Raw genomic sequence first — 21243 nt, forward strand, 5'->3', positions numbered from 1 at the left:
ATGGATAAACATGGGACTTTCTCCCAAGTGAGCTTGTTTTAAGTCTCTAGCTTGACTTTGTGTGCATGCTAATCATAGGTATCAAAAGGCTGAGCCAATGCACCTTTGTTCCTTCTCCTACAAGCACAAGAAACCAAATGCGCAAAGGAGCATACTACTGTCCATAGATAATAGACAGATTTTTCCTCAAAGAGCTTCAATAAAGATGAATCATGAATCATGAGATGCTCTTTGAGGTTCAAATTGTCATGAGAATCAAATGCATTTGGTGGAAAGATAAAGTCAACTACAGGTTCAAACGAGGTCTTAACAAAGTAGTCAACTCTATCTCCATCAACTGAATGAAACACAATGTTCACATTCTCATGATTATTTTTGACAAGGGGGTTTTCTATCTCAAGCAAGAGCTTGTCCACATCAAGTTCATCCCCTATATCAGCAAGAGCAAGAAGAGGTCTAGGCTCATTAAGAATAAAAAACTCAGATTCGAGATCAAATGAAGTACATAGATAGCTCTTGTCAAAACAAACTTCAATATGATCTCTAGTAAGCTTTTATATTCTCAACTCATCTAGTTTCCTAGTTTCACATATCAGATCAAGACATTCATTGATGAGCACATGGGAGTTCGAATCAGAAGCAATATCTTCAGCACAAGGCAAGCATATATCCTCAAAATGAAGTTCTAGAGTGGGATTTCATGTATCTTTTAGCTGAGGTGGTGGATCACAAAGCACTGCCTCTCTAAGTTCTAAAGCAACATCGATTTCATTCATCACAGAATTCCACTCATACATTGTAAAATTCTCCCTTCCTTCAAGCTCTAGCCGCTCCCTAATAAGTTTATCTCTGATCCAACATGCCATACCTTTATTTGACAACCACCAGTTTTCTTTCTCGCTTCGAGCCCGATAATACTCAACTCTCTGTTCTGATGTGAGTATGCATATATCAACTGGTGGCTCATCAAATGGTGGCTCTTCACATGACTTATCTTCAATGAGATCTTAAAGTGTGTCTTCCTCTTCTTGTGGCTTCTCAAAGTAGCTTGAAGCCATCACTACAAGAACAAAAGCTAGAAGTAAAGGTTAGTAACTGTACAAAAGCAAAACAAAGCAAGAAAATAAAGCTTAGTCTCAAGAAAGATTGAAATCCTAATGATAAATCTACTCGTCCCCGGCAACGGCGCCAATTTGATAACAGAAGTTTTCAAGGCTTCCAAGTCAAATGATAGTATAGAAAGGTTGTCGAACCACAGAGAACTAGTGATCTATAGCACCAAGAATACACAAACTCTCTTAATCTAAGCAAACGAGAAGATGGATGATGGTAACAAGCTAAGAACCTACTAATATGAACAAGGTGATCTCAAATCCAATCTAGAAACTAGTGCAAGAACTCAATCAAATGCTAAGGTGGACTCATGGGACTAGGGACTTGATTTTGGGTGACTAAGATCCAAGCTAGAGTGGCAAACTATCAAATCAACACTTTCCTTATGCCTAGACACAACACTAAACAAGCTCTTTCTCAAGATGAATGCTCATTTGCTTTAGTAACTCAAGCATCAAATCTCTTCGGTTGAATATTACTAAAGCAATCATTATGGACAAGTCTACTAGCAATCTTAACACCTTTAACAACAAATCTCTTTGGCAAAGTGCATTAAAAGCATTGAAGAGTTGGTTCAGACATTTCATCATACACCTTTAGGGCAGGAAATGGCTAAGGATCTATTTTAGTATGATCAAGACTAAAATAGCATTAAGAACCCTCAACAAGCAAAGAAATAAGTAGATCTAACATTAAACACTCTAGATCTTCACTAATCACCCTTAATCACCCTAATCCATAAATCCAAAATGTGTCTACTCCCTAATCTCCATGAGAAACCTCAAATCCATATGAGATTCAAGGCTAATCATGTTAATGATTAAGAGAAACAAGATATAAGATGAAGAAATTCCTTAGATTATCAAAAGGTTCAAACTTTTACAAAATGAGACAAAGTCTAGAGAGAAAATGAGATACATTAGGGTTTTCAGGTCTAAAACTATTTATAGAGGGGTACAATTCGAGCTGGTTTAATTAAATTAGACCGGGATTAAACCGGACTAAACCGGAATTGAATTAAAATCTCGGCTTGTCTTCTCCACAGCGGGTTTACGTGACCGCTCCACAAGGCCGCTGCAATGCTTGATCTTTGATGCAGAATTTCCCGAGCGGGATGATGAACCCGTTGTGTTTTGAGCCGCTGTGAACCTCTACAAGCTTGAGCTCCGATTCCTCTCCTTGGCCAAGCCTCATCGTCAGAATCAGCCCTCACCTCCGCGAGCCACCACAAAGCTTCTTCCTCGACACGAATCTACCATGGAAGCTCCGGAATCGCCGTCACATCGTCTCTCTCCGTCGTGTCTTGCTCCATACGCCGTGCTGTGCTCCTCCGCGAAGTGGCTCAGCCCTCGAGTTCTCTGCCTCCACCGTGAAATCAAAGGACGGGAGCTCCAAATCAAGCTTCTACGACCTGCCTCTTCTTCGTCATGCTCAGCTTCCTCGCCGTCAAATCGAGCCTCGCCGTCGTCAACCAGTCCGGCCAGAAAAAGATCGAACAACTCCAATGGTGATTTCCCAGAAGTTTGCAAAATAGGTCCTTGAACCTCTGGTTCCTTACAAAACGGCCCAAGACTTTGTAAAGTGCAGAAACGTCCTCCATTTAGCCCCAAAACTTCCAATTGTGCACTTTAAACCCTGTGACATGCAAATGTGTATGCAAATACAATATATACATCTAAATGCAAACTAAAATGATCATAATGAACTAAAATATGAATCTAAAACTCATCAAAATCAAGAGATATCACAGTTCTACAAGCTTCTTAAAGGAAACAAAAAGTTTGAATGGAACGCCGATTGCGATACCGCTCTCAGCGAGCTTAAAGCATATATAAGCGACCCCCCCATCTTATCTAAACCCGTTCACGGGGAGCTCCTATACATGTATGTTGCGACCTCGGAACACGCAGTAAGTGGAGTACTAATTCGCGAAGAAAACAACGAACAAAAACCGGTGTACTACGTCAGTAGATCTCTGTTCGACGCCGAAACAAGATACCCCATAATGGAAAAATTAGCCCTAGCGGTGGTAAACGCCTTGCGGAAATTAAGACCATATTTCCAATCCCATACAATCATGGTAATGACGTCGCAACCGTTACGAACGGTCCTACATAGCCCAAGCCAATCCGGAAGATTAGCAAAAAAGGAAATCGAGCTCGGAGAATACGATATCGAATACAAACCCCGAACGAGCTCGAAAGTACAAGTACTAGCAGATTTTATTATCGAACTCGTTCCCAGCGAAACTGACCTGACGACAAAACCCGAAAATGGAAACTCCATGTTGACGGAGCCTCATCAAAGCAAGGGTCAAGTATTTGGGATACAACTCGAATCCCCAACCGAAGAGATGATCGAGCAATCTCTCTGCCTAGGCTTCAACGCATCAAACAACGAAGCCGAGTACAAGTCCCTGATCGCCGAGTTACGACTTGCCCAAAGCATCGGAGCCCGGAAGATAAGCGCCTTCAGCGACTCGCAGCTCGTCACGAGCCAATTCCACGGCGAGTACGAGGCTAAAAACGAAAGGATTGAAGCCTACCTGGCAGTACTACAAGGGATCGCCCAGCAGTTCAACGAATTCGAGCTTACAAGGATTCTGAGGGGAGAAAACACATCAGCAGACACCCTCGCCGCGCTAGCGTCAACGTCAAACCCAGCCATAAGAAGGATAATACCGGTAAAAAGCATAGATCGACCCAGTATAGATATTCCTTGCAGAGGGATTGCCAACGACGAAGACAATCACCCACTAATTGGGGCAGTTGTCACTCGCAGTAGATCTCAGGGAAACACTCAGGAACCCAAGGAGGAGGAACTCGGAGCTCCGCAAACCAGCGGATTCCTGGCGAGTCCTCTCGAAGAACTCGATCAGGCGTCACGAGATGGGCGCCTACTCGCATAGATCCCGAAGAGATACATGTTCACGAAATAAACAACGAGTCGCACAAAACTTTCCAGAACGAGTTCGAAAGCATACCAGATTGGAGAACCCCAGTACACAATTACATTGAGACAGGAGAACTCCCACCGGAAAGATGGGAAGCCCGAAAATTACAAGCTCGAAGCTCGCGCTTTTGCATCGTGGTAGGGAAACTCTTTAAGAGAAACTTCAGTGAGCCGTAGCTATTATGCGCATCGCCAAAATAAGCTTTGATCATCCTCAAGAAAACACATGACGGATCATGCGGGAACCACTCCGGTGGACGGTCCTTGGCAATTAAAATAAAAAAGCATGCTTATATCTGGCCAACTATCATCAGCGACAGCGAACAGTTCACAGCGAGGTGCGACAGGTGCCAACGACACGCGCCCATGTTGCATCAGCCAACGCAAAAGTTATCAACTATATCATCGCCGTATCCATTCATGAAGTGGTCCATGGATATAGTGGGACCCTTCGTCTCGTCGTGACCGGCACAACTACGCTTCTTGTTAGTGATGACCGACTTCTTTACCAAATGGACCGAAGCCGAAGCCTACCAAAATATCACTGGAACTACGGTGACGAGCTTCATTTGGAAAAACATTGTATGTCGACACGGTCTTCCGTACGAAATAGTCACAAATAATGGTTCTCAATTCATCTCGAAGGTTATCAAAGATTTCTACGACAAATGGAAGATCAAGTTAAAGTTCGCAAGCACTCGATACCTGAAATGTAACGGGCACGGCGAAGCTGCGAACAAAATGATAGTAAACAACCTAAAAAGAGACTCGATCTCAAAAAGTCTAAATGGAGCGAGGAACTGAACAGCGTGCTCTGGGCATGCCGAACAACGCCCCATACAACAACCCAAGAAACACTGTTTTCCCTATCGTATGGAATCGAGGCAGTAATACCAGCTGAGATCGAGGTCCCATCTCAGCGACGAGGGATATGCCCCGATAACGTCGAGCTAAACGAAGCGCTGTTACTCGAACATCTGGACATGATCGAGGAACGACGAGAACGAGCTGCAGTACGCATTCAGAACTACCAGCAGGCCGCTGCTCGTTACTACGATTCAAATGTAAGAGGCCGCAGCTTCTAGATCGGCGATCTAGTGCTACGAAAAGTGTTCGACGAAAGAAAAGAGAAACGGGAAAGTTAGGAACGAGATGGGAAGGCCCGTCCAAAATAACAAAAGAAGTGCGTGACGGCGTTTACGAGCTAGAAAAATGCAAAACGAGACGGCCCGAATTAAGACCGTGGAATGCTTACAACCTCAAAAAAATACTACAGTTAACTTCGACGTCCCATCTCCGATCTAACATCGAACTGGGGGCCACCAACAACATAAAACAAAAAACAATTTTCAGAACTACGAATCGCCTTGATCCCGCGAAAAAAGGTACGTATGCAGCTTAAAATCTAGTGCAGCCCAAACAACCAAACAATCTCCTAACATAACATCGTTCATCATGAGAACTCCAACAAAGCAGATTCCTGATCAGTTTCCGCTTCATTAAATATCTCGAAAGATACAAAACGCATGCTCAAACAAAAAAAATATATATAAACCCATGATTAAAGGTATCATCCGTTAATCCGTTGAAAACATATACAATGTTCTTCAACAACAGCAAACACAACATATAAAAACAACAAAAACAAAGTAAACAACAACCAAGTCTTTAAAACAATAAAACACAAAAGACGTAGATCCGATCGACGTCGTTCAATCTCCCTAACGACCTTGATTGACCGAATCCCCAGAGACTTGAGGAATGTCGAGACCCCTAAGAGAGTCATCCGACACCACAGCCAGGCCATAGTCAATCTCCACCGACGTCTCTATGCCCTTAAGATGCGCCAACTCCTCTTCGAGTTCAAAGTCGCCTTCCCCGTAATCAGTTAAGGCCTCGATCTTCACACGAACCTCCTGTAGACGAATCTCCGCAGCGCTCTCTGCCTTCCTCCTCCGAATAGTTTCTCTTGCCTTATCCAGGACAGCATCGTAACTCTTGGCTATCAACCGACAAGCAGCTCATCGCTCCTTTCGAGCCGCTTTCTCTCGTAACTCGGCATCCCGCTTGAACTTCTCCTTCAAAGAATCGAGGTCCCCCTCAAGTGAGACCTTCTCTGCTTCACTAGCCGTCAACAACACCTTCAAGTCTTTGACCTCCTTCACTCGCTTTTGCTCGCTTGCCTGCGATGCACCCAGCTTCGATCGCAACTGCTGAATCAGAATAAGCTGGCCATCGAGTTCTTCCCGACTCGGGAAATTTGCCAACTGTTCCTCCATCAAAGCAGCATACTCGTTGCTGGCCTCCATAGCCTGAGAATGAAGAAGATTAAAACCATGGTCTCGGAATCTTAAAACTATTTCACACGTCTTACCTTAGCATTCGCAACAGCCATTTGAATGTAGGCCTCACGACCTCGCATCTGTTCCAAAGGAGGGAGGGAGCACGTAGGAGTCCTTATTTTTCGCCAGATCGACGCAACCTGCTCAGGGTTCTCGAGAATCAGAGCATCGTTGTCGTACGAGAACGCCATCGGAGAACCGCCTTGACAATCCGAGGGAAGATCGATCGGTTCAAACCGAGAAGTACCCTCGCCTGAATCTCGCTTCACACAAGGAGGCTCCGAGCTCGATATGCTGAGTTCTCTCAAAATCGCCTCCGCCATAGCTCGATGACGACGCAGTTGAGCTTCAGAAGAAGTTTCTCCACCAGCACCCGGCTCATCTGGGGCTTGAAACTCCGATTGGTCCCCACGAACCGGAGCGACCACTTACACCAGCGTAGCCACAACGATCCGAGTCTGGGGCTGAGAATTCGACCGTAGTACCCGTCTGTCCGGTGTACTCCAAACTCGCTTCAAAGGTTCGGAGTCCGAAAGAGCATCAGAAGGCTCCGCAAAAGGCTCTGCCCTCTTTACCCCTGAAAAACCAAGCCACAGTGACACATCAAGATCACGAAGCCATTAAATATTCAAATAAATAACTTACCCTTCCCTTTCTGATCTTTTCGAGGACAAACCGGCTCCGCAAGTGGGATGGAAGCAGCGCGATTAAGGCCTGGAGGCAAAGCGTAAGCAGCTCGAATTCGCTCTGGGTGAAACTAGACCAATCACACTCACTCCGACGAAGCGCCGCGATTAACCCCCGCAACTCCGGGGTCATACTTGCACAGCCAAACAGCTTGAGAAGAAACGAAAGTCAAAATACAATGAACAAGTGTACCGAAAGAAAATAAAGAAATTACTTACCAACTCTCTCGTTCCACTTCACCGGGATCCGAGAAAAACCGAAGTCTCCGACCGTCGCTGGATCGACCTTGAAGACAAAAAAATTATCCGTCCAAAAACGTCTTTCTTAGGAATGCCGCTGATAATAAAACGACCTTCGCGCAGAGAAAGGAGTATTGTTCCCGAAAATCCGCTTCTCCGCTTGATGGTGTTAAGTTGCTTCATCTCGGCCAGACCAAACTCCAGGCCTTCCTCTCTGGCTCGGAGGAATGTCGTCAAGACATAACGCCAAAAATTTGGAGTAATCTGAGTAAACGCCAACCTGAGTTCCACTAAAATCTCCAAGAGGAATGAAGGAAGAGGAAATGACAAATGTGTGTCACGGAAATGGGACATGAAGGCTCCGCAGTACCCCGGCTTTACATTCTCCGGAGTATCTCCATCGGGAAGCTCGACAATGGCAGCGTAAGGAACTCCCCAAAGATCTTGGGTTATTTCGAGTCCGGCTCCGGTGAGCGGGCCGGGTTTATTTTGTGGTGCCATAAGATGCGAGCAGAGAGAAAAAATTGCAGAAGAAGAGAAATCGAGATGGAGAAGAAGATGTATCCACTCCAAGGAAAAACCCACTAAATAAATAAAGAAAAATGACGGTTCCCAAGGGGGTTACCGCAATAAAAACCACTAACTATCAATGTAAGCGGCCCGGAAAAGTGGCCGACAGGTCAAATCAAGCGGACACACGTGGCGACTTCGCTCCGAGATTCGCGACTAAGAGAAAAAGTGATCGCCCTTTTGATTTCTTAAAAGTAAATCGAATGGGCTGGGGGAAAATGTTGGACCCAATTTTGGTCCATTAAACTAATGGGCCTATTTCGGGGAAACAAGCAGCAAAGGAGAAGTCCGCGGAAAGAGCTCGATGCGGGCGACGAAGTCAATAAAGAAGATGCTGGATCCGGCTTTGGATCTAAACTAAATAGGCTATGATTAAAGCAGATGGACCATGAAAATCAAGACCCATAGCGACGTCAACGAGGTCGAAGGGAAGTCGCCGAAGTTGATATACCATGGATTTTACCCATTTTTACCCCTGGTATATAAGTGTTATAAATACTATTTACTATGTATTAGAGTCTATTTAGAGTATTTAGAGGTTCAGAGACGATTTGGAGATATATGGTGATTTTGGTGCCTTTTGGAGTTTTTTGCAGTGCAGAACTGCACAGACGCTTCATATGTTTAGCTCTCGATGGAAACCTTCCCACCGTTGGATTTAGCCGACTTTGAACACAAGACAGAGCTTTGAGTTATATTTCCAATGCCACCGGTCTGAGGTCAATCCGCATCCTGTAGCAGAAGTTATGCCCGTTTTACTGAAGAGTGGTCAGTCTGCCTCGCGAGAGGAAGCTGTCGAGAAGAAGATTGTATGTCGATCGATGCAACAGAGTGCATGTCGATCGACAGGGACATCAGAATGTGGGCTGAGTATATTTTATGACCAACTGAAGACCAGGAGTCACCACAAAGTTACCAAAATACCCTTGACGACCAGAAACCCTATTTATGTTTTTTGTAAGCCACTGTTGACGACTACGCTTTTTTCTACGCTTTCTTTTGATTCATTGTTCTTAGTTTAGGAGAAAAAAGAGGAACTCCTTCATAGTCCTCTTGGAACTCCTTTGGTTTTTATATCTATTCTATTGCAATTTCATCTATTCATCTATGATTTCTGTGACAGCTATCATGTCTGAGTAGATCCACCTGTTAGGTTTAGGGTTCAAACAGGTTATGAGGGATTAGCCCCAAATATAGAATTGCTAAGTTGTGGTATTAATCATTGAGACTGTTCTTAATGCTTGTTCTTGAGTAATTAATCTGAACTTGATCATAGAATCATTAGGCACAAGCGAGAGCTTTGTCTCTTATCTGACTTGTCTTCTCTGATCTAGGATTGCTAGATAACAGCGAGAGCTGGTTTAGAAACCCTAGTGAACATATATTCAACCCGCGCATTAAGCTTACTAGAAGCGCGTCGATCGTTATTCCTATTGAATAATCGATCGACGGAGCGAAAGGTGTATCGATCGATACTCCTATAGAGTCATCGACCGACACTTTCTAATTGATCATCCCGACAGGTGAGATCATTGGATCTAGTAATAGATAACCTATACAACGAGAGTTGATATGTTATTCTTATAGTTGAGTTATATAATATCATAATTTAGTATATATATCATTATAATTCCAGCCTGAATAGAAACCCTAGATCTAGCTACCATCCTTCCATCAAACAACTCTTGGTTACATAAGAACAACTACCTTGTTCACTTTGCTTTCATTACATTCATATTTACTGCTTTATAACTGTTTGCCTAGTTAAATCTTAATATCTACACTTTAGTGTGCGCCCTAGCTCTCTGTGGATTCGATCCCTAAGTACTACAATCGAACCTCTTATTTGAGAGAGTAAGATCACTTGTTAGGGTAATTTGAGTGATATCAAATTTGGCGCCGTTGCCGGGGAGCAAGGATTAGCCATTAGACTTGATTAATAGGTTTATTCTAGGTTTTATTTACTGTTTTAAGTTACTTACGAAATTTTTTTTTTCTTGTTTTTCAGGTATATGCCAATTAGTACCAGAAGCAGCAAGGGAGAATTGCTTTTCTTCTCAGACCTAGCACGTTTGGAACGCTCGATCCGCAAAGAGAAACTTGCAGCATCGATCGATACCACTTATACATCATCGATCAACATTTGTGAAAAAGAACCGATCGACACATCATCTGCAACATTAGTCGAGACCAATCTGCTAGCAACCATGAGCGAGATACTTGTGCTACAAAGGGATGAGAATGGGGACCTGCATGACCGGGATGGTCATCTGCGTAATGCAGCAGGTCAGAGACTTGATGCTCAGGGGACTGTAATTCCTGACTCCGATACTGATGCTATAGGAGCTGCTATACCTGTAGATGGGGCTGCTCGACAAAGGACACTGGCTGACTACAACCGTCCAGAGGAATACTATGTCAACAGATCAGCCATTCGTCTACCAGATATCCAGACACAGAATTTCGAGCTGAATCCAAAGTACTACACGCTGGTGGCACAGATACCTTACTCTGGATTATCTCACGAGCATCCTATGGACCATCTGTAAAGGTTCAAGGATCTTATTGCTCTTATCTGTATGGATGAAGTCCCTGAGGACTACTTGCTTTGCAAGCTCTTCAAATACTCACTTGTTGGAGAAGCTTCACATTGGCTTAAGCAGCTACCACCAGGATCTCTTACATCCTGGACCGACATCCAAAATGCATTCCTGAGTAAATTCTTTGATGAAGCACGTACTGAAGAAATAAGAGATAAAATTTGGACATTCTCTCAGGGACCTACAGAAGGTTTCAGAAGCTCTTGGGAGAGGTTCAAGAGCTACCAAAGGGACTGCCCACATCATGGTTTTACGGAGGTTCAGCTGTTGATGAAGTTCTACAATGGTATTGATGTGCAATATCATGTAATGCTGGACACTGCAAGCGAGGGGAACTTTAGAACAAGGACCCCAGAGGAAGCTAAGAGACTGATTGAGAGCTTGGCGTCCAGCACCAGTGCCAAAAATCTAGATATGCACAGGATAAAATCAGCTGTAAAGGATGACAACAAGATCATTGAGGCTGAGACTGGTTCTGTACATCAAGTCTCATTTGTGGAGCATGCTATATACCAGGATGAGGATCTGTACAATTTAGAAGAGATGGAATTTATACTAGAGGAGCGCTTGAAAGAACAGCAGGAGATCACTGAGGAGCTTAATTTGCATTTGGATTCTCTCTGCAAAGAGGTAAATGAAATGATAGACATCATCGATACCCATTAAAAGATGTTGTGCACCCAAATTTCTCAGATTGCAAAAACTGTGAAAAATGAATTTTTTCTTCAAAGGAACGACACTGTTCATGCCGGTACTGTTCACACCGGTACTATTCACACAGGTACTGTTCATCCCGCATCGATCGACACTGTTCATCCGATATCGATCGACACTGTTCATCTCGTGTCGGTCGACACTGTTCATCACGGCACTGTTCACCGAAATACTGTTCATCGTGGTACTGTTCATCGTGACACTGTTCATCAAAACACTATTCATCATGACAGTGTTAACCCAGAAACGGTTGATGTAAAGATGTCCGTCCCTGAAGTAGTCGCTGACGTAGTTGCTGAAGCAGACGTCGTGTGGAGAGATGAAGACCATGTGGAGTCGAGATGCTAAGCTGGAGTCGTGTAGACTTGGAGAGCAAGGGAGTATCTTAGAGAAACGGAAAAGAGGAATAAACTTGGGGAGCAAGTTTATGACTTAAAGGAAGAGGAATAAGTGCATTCCAAGAAAATGAAAGTTGCACTTATTGATATGGAAGATGTCCATATTGTGGTTCCTTGGAGACTAGGGTTTCGGGAACGTGGAGACTAATATAAGATAGCTATGTGGTCGTCTGTATAGACACAGAGACACAGAGGCTGATCTTATAGAGAGAGAGAAGCGCTTGGAAGTGTTCTGGGTCTTGCTGAAGCACGGGCTGAAGTACTTGACGGTGGAGAGACATAAGCGGGTAGCTTAGGAATTGTTCAGTGGCGTGTGTTAGAGTGTAACACTAGACGTGTAAAGCAGATTAAGCATAGCTTGTAATAGGGTTTACAAGGCGATTTCTAATAAGAGCAATTGGTGTTTGCTTGTGTATTTTGTCTCTCTGATTTACCTTCTGCAGTACTATTGTTTGTGTCGTCTTTGCACTTACAAGTGGTATCAAAGCGGGTCACCTAAGTTACTGGTGTGATCCTAGAGGTGAAGATGGACACGGTTATTTCTGTGCAGAAGGCAATCGTGTTGAATGCGGACCAATATGGTCATTCGAAAGCTCGCATGAAGCAGTTGATTCGAGGAATCAATGAAGATGCGTGGATAGCTGTGAAGACTGGTTGGGAGGAGCCCACCATAGTCACAGCAGATGGGAAGAAGCCTAAACCAAAGGAGGATTGGTCAGAGGCAGAGCGCAATGCATCAAAGTTTAATGCAAAGGCGCTTTCGACGATTTTCGGAGCTGTTGAAGTAGAGCAGTTCCAGCTGATTCAGGGGAGTACTTCAGCTAAAGAGGCGTGGGAGATCCTGCTGAATTCGTTTGAAGGAGATGACAGTGTCAAGAGGACACGTCTGAATCATCTTGGGTCGCAGTTTGAGAATCTGAAGTGGTCAGATGCGGATACGGTGGCGAGCTTCAGTGCCAAACTCAGTGTTATGGCGCATGAAGCATGTGTACCTGGAAAGAAGTACAAGGAGAAGAAGCTGGTGAAGAAGTTGCTACGTTCTCTTCCAGCAAGGTTTGGAGCTCAGAAGGCGGTCCTAAATATGACTGCAAGCACGGATGAGCTCAAGTTTGACAAGGTTGTGGGTATGCTGAAGGCGGAAGAGATGGAGACAGGTAGTGGCTCGGTGTCTACATCAGGAGGTACGCCAGGGAGTATAGCCCTTGTAGTTGACAAGGATGCAGAGAAAATTCAGAAGCTTGAAGATGCCATGGGCATGTTGGCTAGGAATTTTGGCAAGGGGATGAATTTCTCAGGTGGGAGGAATCAGGTTGGTCGCCAGAGAGGTGATCGTGACAGTAGCAGAAGAAGAGAAGGTCTCAAGTGCTACGAGTGTGAAGGAGTTGGTCATATAAGGGATAACTGTCTGTTGGTACAACGAAGAGAGCTCAAGTGCTCTGAGTGTAGAGGTGTTGGACACACACGGCGTGAATGTCCAAACTCAAGGAAGGGTAAAGGTAGTCCATTGCAGTCGTCTGATGATTGAGAGTCTGAAGAAGATGGAAAGGTGAATCTTGTTGCATTTGGTGCACGCAAGGAGGGATCTAGTGAATCCTCTGGTTCAGATCTCAGCACAGATGATGAGGAGTATCACGTGCTGCTTAACAAGTGGTTGAGGGTCAAGGATCAGAATCTGAGATTGGAGGATTTGGCTCAGAAGCAGAACGAGCTGCTTGAAGAACTCGTGAAGAACTTGCGGCTGTGAATGAGAAGAATGAGTCTCTTGAGCAGAAGGTGAGCGAGTTGAAGGAAGTTGTTACTGGGGAACGAGAGAGAGCAAGGATGCTGGAACGTGATTTGGCTGACAATCACAAACAGATCAGGATGCTCAACAGTGGATCCAAAGAATTGGATAAGATACTGTCGATGGGACAACCAGCCAAGGTGAACTGGGGTCTAGGATATCGAGGAGCTGAGGGTACTAAGGAAGTACAGAAGGGGCTGTCACATTTTGTGCGTGGAAGCACATCAAAAGGTGGAGCCAAAGAGACTTGTCAGGAAGTACTACAGCGTGGAGCTGTGAGTAACAAGCAGAAAGTGTTACATCAGTGCAGCAACATGAAGTTCAGACAGGGGGTTCTGAAGCATGGGTGTGCAGCTGGTACGAGGAAGGAGACTGATCGGTGCATCAGCAACTGTGTCAGGCCAAAGAAGAAGCAACATCGGATGTGCTGCTGGTTCTGTGGAAAAGTTGGACACAAGAAGGTGGAGTGTTTTGCTCGTGAGAAGAGCAGGAACATGGACAAGAGGGTGAACAAGGCGTTCACTAAACCCAAGAGGGTTAAAGAGGTGTCTGTAGCCAAGAGTGGCTTACTTGATGAGATCAATGAGAAGACATCAGAAGAGGGATACAGCTCTGGTAGGAGTGATCTTGAAGAAGATCAAGAAGCATCAAGACTGAAACTAGGACACGGAGTTGTCCATAGCACAAAGGGGAAAGAGATCGAAGTGCGTCAGGAAGTGATGCGAGAGGATCTTCAGGAGGGTGATAGCGAAATCACTCCAAGACAATAGCAACGAGTGCAGAGGGCACTCGGGGTGGATGAGGAAGGGCTCATGGTCAAGGAGACGACGCATGAAGGAAGCCTGGTCCTCAACAGAAGTGGGTCGAGAGGTAGCTCGACAAGTGCGTCAGATCGTGATGCAGTAGCAGACAGGTGTGTCTGTAAGGCTTGACATCTAAGCATCTGTTTTAGCTTAGTATGCAATCAAGCAGGGGGAGAATGATGACGTTCTGGTCAAGAGAAGTCAAGAGAATGCATATCTCATGGGGGGAGAAAAGCATGGTGTGGTGCACATCTCGTGGGGGAGAAAAGCACAATTGGCGTGGAAGTTTCCAGGTGGGGAACGTGTTTGTTGAACCAGAAGAAGGTTGTGCTTGATCGGCACACAAAGCTAAAAGAGGGAGATTGTTGATGTAAAGATGTCCGCCCTGAAGTAGTCGCTGACGTAGTTGCTGAAACAGACTTCGTGTGGAGTGGTGAAGACCATGTGGAGTCGAGATGCTGAGCTGGAGTCGTGTAGACTTGAAGAGCAAGGGAGTATCTTGGAGAAAAGGAAAAGAAGAATAAACTTGGTGAGCAAGTTTATGACTTAAAGGAAGAGGAATAAGTGCATTCCAAGAAAAGGAAAGTTGCACTTATTGATATGGAAGATGTCCATATTGTGGTTCCTTGGAGACTAGGGTTTCGGGAACGTGGAGACTAATATAAGATAGCTATGTGGTCGTCTGTATAGAGAGACACAGAGGCTGATCTTATAGAGAGAGAGAAGTGCTTGGAAGTATTTTGGGTCGTGCTGAAGCAGGGACTGAAGTACTTGACGGTGGAGAGACATAAGCGGATAGCTTAGGAATTGTTCAGTGGCGTGTGTTAGGATGTAACACTAGACGTGTATAGCTGATTAAGCATAGCTTGTAATAGGGTTTACAAGGCGATTTCTAATAAGAGCAATTGGTGTTTGCTTGTGTATTTTGTCTCTCTGATTTACCTTCTGCAGTACTATTGTTTGTGTCATCTTTGCACTTACAGAAACTGTTCATCGGGATACTATTCATCGTGAAACTATTCATCCCGACTGGGAAGAGCAGCAGGTCGATTCCAGATGGGATAACTACTTTGGGGAAGTAATCAAACATGAGAAGTTGGAAAAAGAAGTCTTTTTAGTCGAAAGTTGCATGTCCATTTGTAGCTCGTACTTGTGTCGATCGACACCATCAGCTGAACATCGATCGACACCACTTTTAGGGACATGCAGTACTGTTCAAATCTAGAGCCACTCAGATTTCGCTGCTCAACACCCGCATCCTCCCATCCCGTACAATGCTAAAGCATATGACGTCGAGCAACACAAACAAAACGGCATCGATCGACCTCCACGGGAAAGCATCGATCGACAGCAGCTCACTACAAATCTAGGTGTTTACCAGACCATGATGCCCACGGTTTGAATACAACTCGCAACCCATCTCAGACGCCATTTTGCTTAAAGACAGTGGAGAAGACCAGACAGCAACCTGCAGATGCACCAGACCAAAAGCAATTGACTCTAGTTGAAATTTCTTTCGTTGAGAGTGTCGATCGACGACATCCACCTGGTATCGATAGACACCAAATGGACAGACATGAACCTGCAATGGAACAGAAGGCAACAAAAGAAGTTATTCGGATTGGGATGAGGTGAAAGCTAAGAAACTCTATGTTCCCAAACACCTGAGGAGAGAAGCTAACAAAGCTGAACTTGATGGATTTCACAAGAGGGTGAAGAGAGTTCCTAAGGGTATGACTTTTGAGGAAGCCTATTATAAGTACAGACTTGGTAATTTCATCAGAGAGAGCAGAGAGACAGAAAAGGACATGGAGATATTATTCAACAAGGTATGCCGTAAGCTTAAGAGGACTCTAAAGAAGGAACAAGATCCTGGAAAGTTTCTGATTCCATGCTCTATAAATAACCACGATTTGCCAAACGCCCTCTGCGATACTGGATCTGCAGTCAGCATCATGTCTATAGACACTGCTGAAATATTAGGATTAAAGACGGAACCTTCAAAAGATAGTTTCGCTTTCGTTGATAACTCCAAAGCAAACTCAGCAGGCTTGATCAGGAATGTTAAAGTGGAGCTCAAATCAGGCAGGACATCTTCCCTTCTTTTTGGAAGAGCCTTCATGGCTACAGTGGGAGTAGTTTGTGATCTTAAGAAGAATAGGATGTGCCTAACTAATGTTGATGAAAATGTCTTCTATGATCCTATGGAGAAGAAGAAAAGTGAATATTTGATTTCATACATAGAGATGTTTGAAGATCCAGCACCTCTAACATATGCAGATCGCGAAATCAGGATCAACATCGATCGACATTCAACTTTCAAGATCGGTCGATGATAGTGCTCAAATTACCCAGTAGAGCTTACTCTCTCAAATAAGAGGTACAGCTGTAGTACTTAGGGATCGAATCACGAGGAGCTAGGGAACCAATTAAATAAAATCTACTAATCAATCATAGGCAATGTTGGTTTATATGATAGAAATGAAAATAACAATTCCTAAAATGAGCAAGGTAGTTGCTCTAACTAACAATATGATGGGTTGTTTAAATGTGATAAAGAGTGCTAGACATAGGGTTTCTATTCAGGAATGGAGATTATAATCTCTATAAATGCTTTAACAAGTTGCTTGCATGATACTATAGATCTCAGTCGCTTAACATATGTGATAAATCACTGGTTAAAATATCTAGATCTCTGGCCACACCTTTCGCATGATGACACAGAAAAAGAGTCGGTCGATATCCTTTTGAGATATCGAGCGATACACCTTTCGCGGCGCCGATCGATTCACTTGTCGGGATATCAATCGACGGCTTCTAGATCTGCCTAGGCGCGAGCCGAATATGACCACAAGGTCTCAAGGAGGAATTGTCGTTCTTCTCAACGGGAGACAGGCATAGGGTACAATCTAAAACAAGCATAGGGTACAATCCATTTGATGAGTATCACAACTTAGCAATTATAGTTTGGGGCTAATCCCACAAACCTATTAAAACCCTAGATCTAACAAGTAGACTACTCAGACATAGCTAAGCAATTCATAACAATAGATAGATGAAAGAATTGCATAGATAGAATAAAGTTGAAATACAAAAGGAGATGAGAAATCTCTCCAATCTCTCTCAAACAAATAAAACTCTAGTCTCTCTCTCACACTCTCTGCTTTGAGGGTTGTTAAAAGCTTGCTTCTTTCGAAGGTTGCCGTCAAAAACACTTAGCAGGAGTACTTAAGCATTTCCATTAGGTTAAAAACTTGTTAGGGGCAATCTTGTAATTTGGTGAAGTCTTGGTGAAGTAGTCGGCTAAACCATTTCGTCCTCGATATCGATCGACAACACTAAATGTGTATCGATCGATTATAATCTTCTAGTACGCGGATCTTCTCAGCTACATCGATCGACAACTCAAGATGAGTATCGATCGATTATAATCGCAATGTTGACTTCCGACTTAGTCTTGAATGGTCAACTCGGGTGTATCATCTCTTGCACTCCAATATGCTCCAAATACATCACTTTCTCACAAAATGCTCATGAACCTGAAAACAGACCTAACAGGCTAGAAAACAGATTAAATATATAATAAAATACTAGTATACCATGGTTAAAAACGGGTAAAATCCATGGTATATCAACTCCCCCAGACTTACTCCTTTGCTTGTCCTCAAGCAAAAACAGTAGTCTTTGGAAAAGGTTTGGAAATAGCAGGAACTCAAAGATTCAATATATTGAAGTCATCACTCTATGGGTTTGCAATTCATGTCTAAACATCCTAATCACAAAAGTTCATCATGCCTTATCCTAGCTTAGCAACCAAACTCATCTAGTCAACAACTTAGCAATTCTCATCTGACATTCCCCTCTACTAACCTCATTTCTTAACATAAAATAAAAGTGCAGGCTTTACCTTAGGAGTATCGATCAAAGGACACATGGATTCAACTCAAACAAGTATCTGAACACACAAGTTGTCTTCTCTAATCCCTTTCTCCCCTCTTCTCTCTTCTCTGAATCTCTTATTAGTTTCAATTTCAATAGGTTTCGATGCCACATAGGTCATCTAGTCCATCTCATTGACATTTGCATTGTAACTCATACATTTTTGACAAAATGTAGCGAATAATGGGGTCGCAGGAATCACTCCTACCCCTCGTTTCCACAAGGTGTGATCATTCTTGAGATTTAGAATACTGGGGTCGCAGGAGACACTCCTACCCCTCTGCCTCTCAAGAAATCATTTCAAACTTTTATAACATAAACTTAGATCTCGAGATGCCGAAGAGAGAGAAGGAAGGGAACCAGAAACACACAGACTTTTTACCTTCCAGACTTGTAGGAGGATTCCGATCCAGTGATTTCCAAGCCCCAAGACAAGCAAATGAGTCTGTATTAGTGTTGGAGGTCAGCTTTGGTTCCTTCAAACAATCTTAGCTAGTGAATATAGATGGCAAGTTAATCCACTTTAGCATCTTTAGTACTATCTGCAATCAGTAATTTAGAATGGTGCTAAAGAGTGGTCAGACAATCAAATATAAATCCATATCAATGTTCCTATAATACTTATACGAAAAATAATTTTGAAAAATAAATTAAATAAAACCAAAATAAAAACACATATTATTAAACTCCCCCCCCAGACTTTAATTACACTGTCCCAGTGTAACACAGCCGGTGGTGAGGTAAATAAATAAAACATAATTAATAAATATAACAAGTTAGGATGAATAAACCTGATCGACAAGATGTCGATCGATTCGTAGTGGTATACGTCGATCGTTAGTAATGGTCGTGTGGTGTCGAGCGAGATGAATGGTGAATGTCGATCGATGGAATTATCCTTCTACTTGGATCTAATAAAAACTGCAAAATAAATCCGAAAAAATAAAAGCAAAAATGAAAAATAAAATTAAATAAAGAAAAAGAAAACATAATAGTGGGTTGCCTCCCACTCAGCGCTTTGTTATAGACATTTAGCTTGACTGTGGTAGGTGAGTGACTCATGGGGTGTAGTGGGGGTTGTTGTTTGCTGGTGGGCAAACACTTCCCTCATCTTTGGACTCAGCAGCAGTGAAGCTTCTTGTGGCATCACCTGATCTTGTCCATCTAGGAGATATCTTTGCTAATCGGCTTTGATGACTTGCAACCTTCTGACCAAATCTTCTGTGTCTAACTGATGCTGATAGAAGTCAAATCTAGAATGCTCAGGTAGTTATGCATGTTGGTCTCTGGCGTGCTGGTCTTGAATCTGTTGATCCTGATCTGCCAAAGCTGCGGTATCGATCGATGCTACAAGTGGTACGTCGGTCGCTTCGCTGGGATCGCTGTCGATCGACTCCGTGTCAGCTGTGTCGATCGATTCTGAACGTTGGCCTTGGTACTCAAGATTTCCCTGCATACTGCGTATCTCATTCTTCAAGAGACCAGTAGCTCTGCAAAGGTTGGTCACTCTTTCATTGAGAGTTCCTCAATGTTATCACTTCTTTCTATGAGTCTCTCCTCCATAGAATTCATGGCTACGTACAGCTTATGTTTGATCTCATCAACTTCTGCTGTGGTGCATGCTCTCTTCGCTGGTGGTGGTTCGGTGTCGATCGATGTTGGTCGAGGCCTGTCGATCGATGCTTCGTTGCTGTCACGAAGATCAATATAAGCTTTAACTATGCTCATATCTCTTTCTAGCTTGTCCAGCTGTCGTGACAGTGTATCAAGGTATCGCATGATAGGTGAACTTAAAAGATCATGCTTCTCTTCATACGATTTCATCCTATCTTCCAGTTCTGCGAACCTTTTGTCGATCGATGGTGAAGAATGTGTGTCGATCGATGGAAAAGTAGCATTCTGAGCTTGGTCATTCTGGCGAATTGTGTCCAACTCTTTCTGTAGAAGATCGATCCTCTTGCTTAACCATTTGACATTGTTGTTGAGAGGGCTGTAGACGTCTCCAATCCGTGTATTGATGTAAGCAACCTCCCATTCATCTTTCTTAGGTGATGAACATTCTGGTCGGTCTATGGATGTAGTCCTGCCGGTGTCGATCGATGGTACAGGTACTCTGTCGGTCGATTCTGGTGGCGTAGCCTCTTTCTCAAGCATGGTCAATATGTTTCCAAGCTCCACTCTTATCTCAGCCATATCATTTTGGAAGTCCTTGTAACTGACATCCAAAGGCTGGAAAGTGTCTTCCACCAATGTGTGCATGTTTGCCTCAAGGTGCGCCTGAGCTCTCCATACATCAGTCACCATATCATCTACCTCCTCTCTACTGTAGGGCACTAGTGATGGTGTGTATGCATGGTAATGGCGTGTGTGTATTGGAAGGCGTAAGCAACCTCTGTGAAAAAGAGATGCTCTATCCAAAAGTCTCTTTACTTGCTCCTTGGTAACATGGATGATCTCACCATCAACTCCTCGAGCATAGCCAAACTCATCTCTATAGACACCATATTCGTCCTTAGCTTCCCACTTGAATCTCCTGGATCCATCAATATTGAAAGCACGTCGTCCAAACTCCAATCGTCTGTCGGGCGATCTGACTCTTGGTATGTCGATCGATGCGGGATATCCGCCGTCGATCGATGGTGTTGTAACGATGTCGATCGATGGTGTTCGTCGAGGTTGACCGAAGTGTTGAGGAACTGTATCCTCCCTTGTGTTGGTGTTGTGGTTGTCCTGGACGTGATTTAGGATGTCTGGATGGCTATGTTGCTGTGTGAACAGGTTTTCTGGTCTATTAGCAACTTGGAGGATGTCTGCTATGTCTTCTCTGGTTATGTGCAGAACTCTTCCATCCATAGCTCTTGCATAGCCATCTGTGTCCCTGAAAGTTCCAAATTCATCAGGTGTTAGTGAAACATTCCTGATATCGTAAGGTTCATGAGATCTCGGTTGAGCTCTGTTGAAGGTGTCGATCGATGGGTGTGTGGTGGTGGCGATCGATGGGTGTGTGGTGGTGGCGATCGATGGTGCACGTCTAGCTGCACGGTTGGATCGATTGAACATGTTGTTGTAGTCCTCCATGGATAGGTTTCTGAAAGCTGGAGGC

At 43.8% G+C, this 21243-nt stretch overlaps 1 non-coding gene across 1 annotated transcript; it reads right to left on the bottom strand.

Moving 5' to 3' along the window:
- Positions 1 to 10647: 10647 nt before the first annotated feature.
- LOC130497259 (small nucleolar RNA R71) lies at positions 10648 to 10754 on the bottom strand. The gene has a single exon (XR_008936265.1). It is a non-coding gene; the product is annotated as a small nucleolar RNA R71 (small nucleolar RNA).
- Positions 10755 to 21243: the final 10489 nt, after the last annotated feature.

The sequence above is a fragment of the Raphanus sativus genome, chromosome 6 (genome assembly GCF_000801105.2).
Source record: "Raphanus sativus cultivar WK10039 chromosome 6, ASM80110v3, whole genome shotgun sequence".
Taxonomy (NCBI): domain Eukaryota; kingdom Viridiplantae; phylum Streptophyta; class Magnoliopsida; order Brassicales; family Brassicaceae; genus Raphanus; species Raphanus sativus.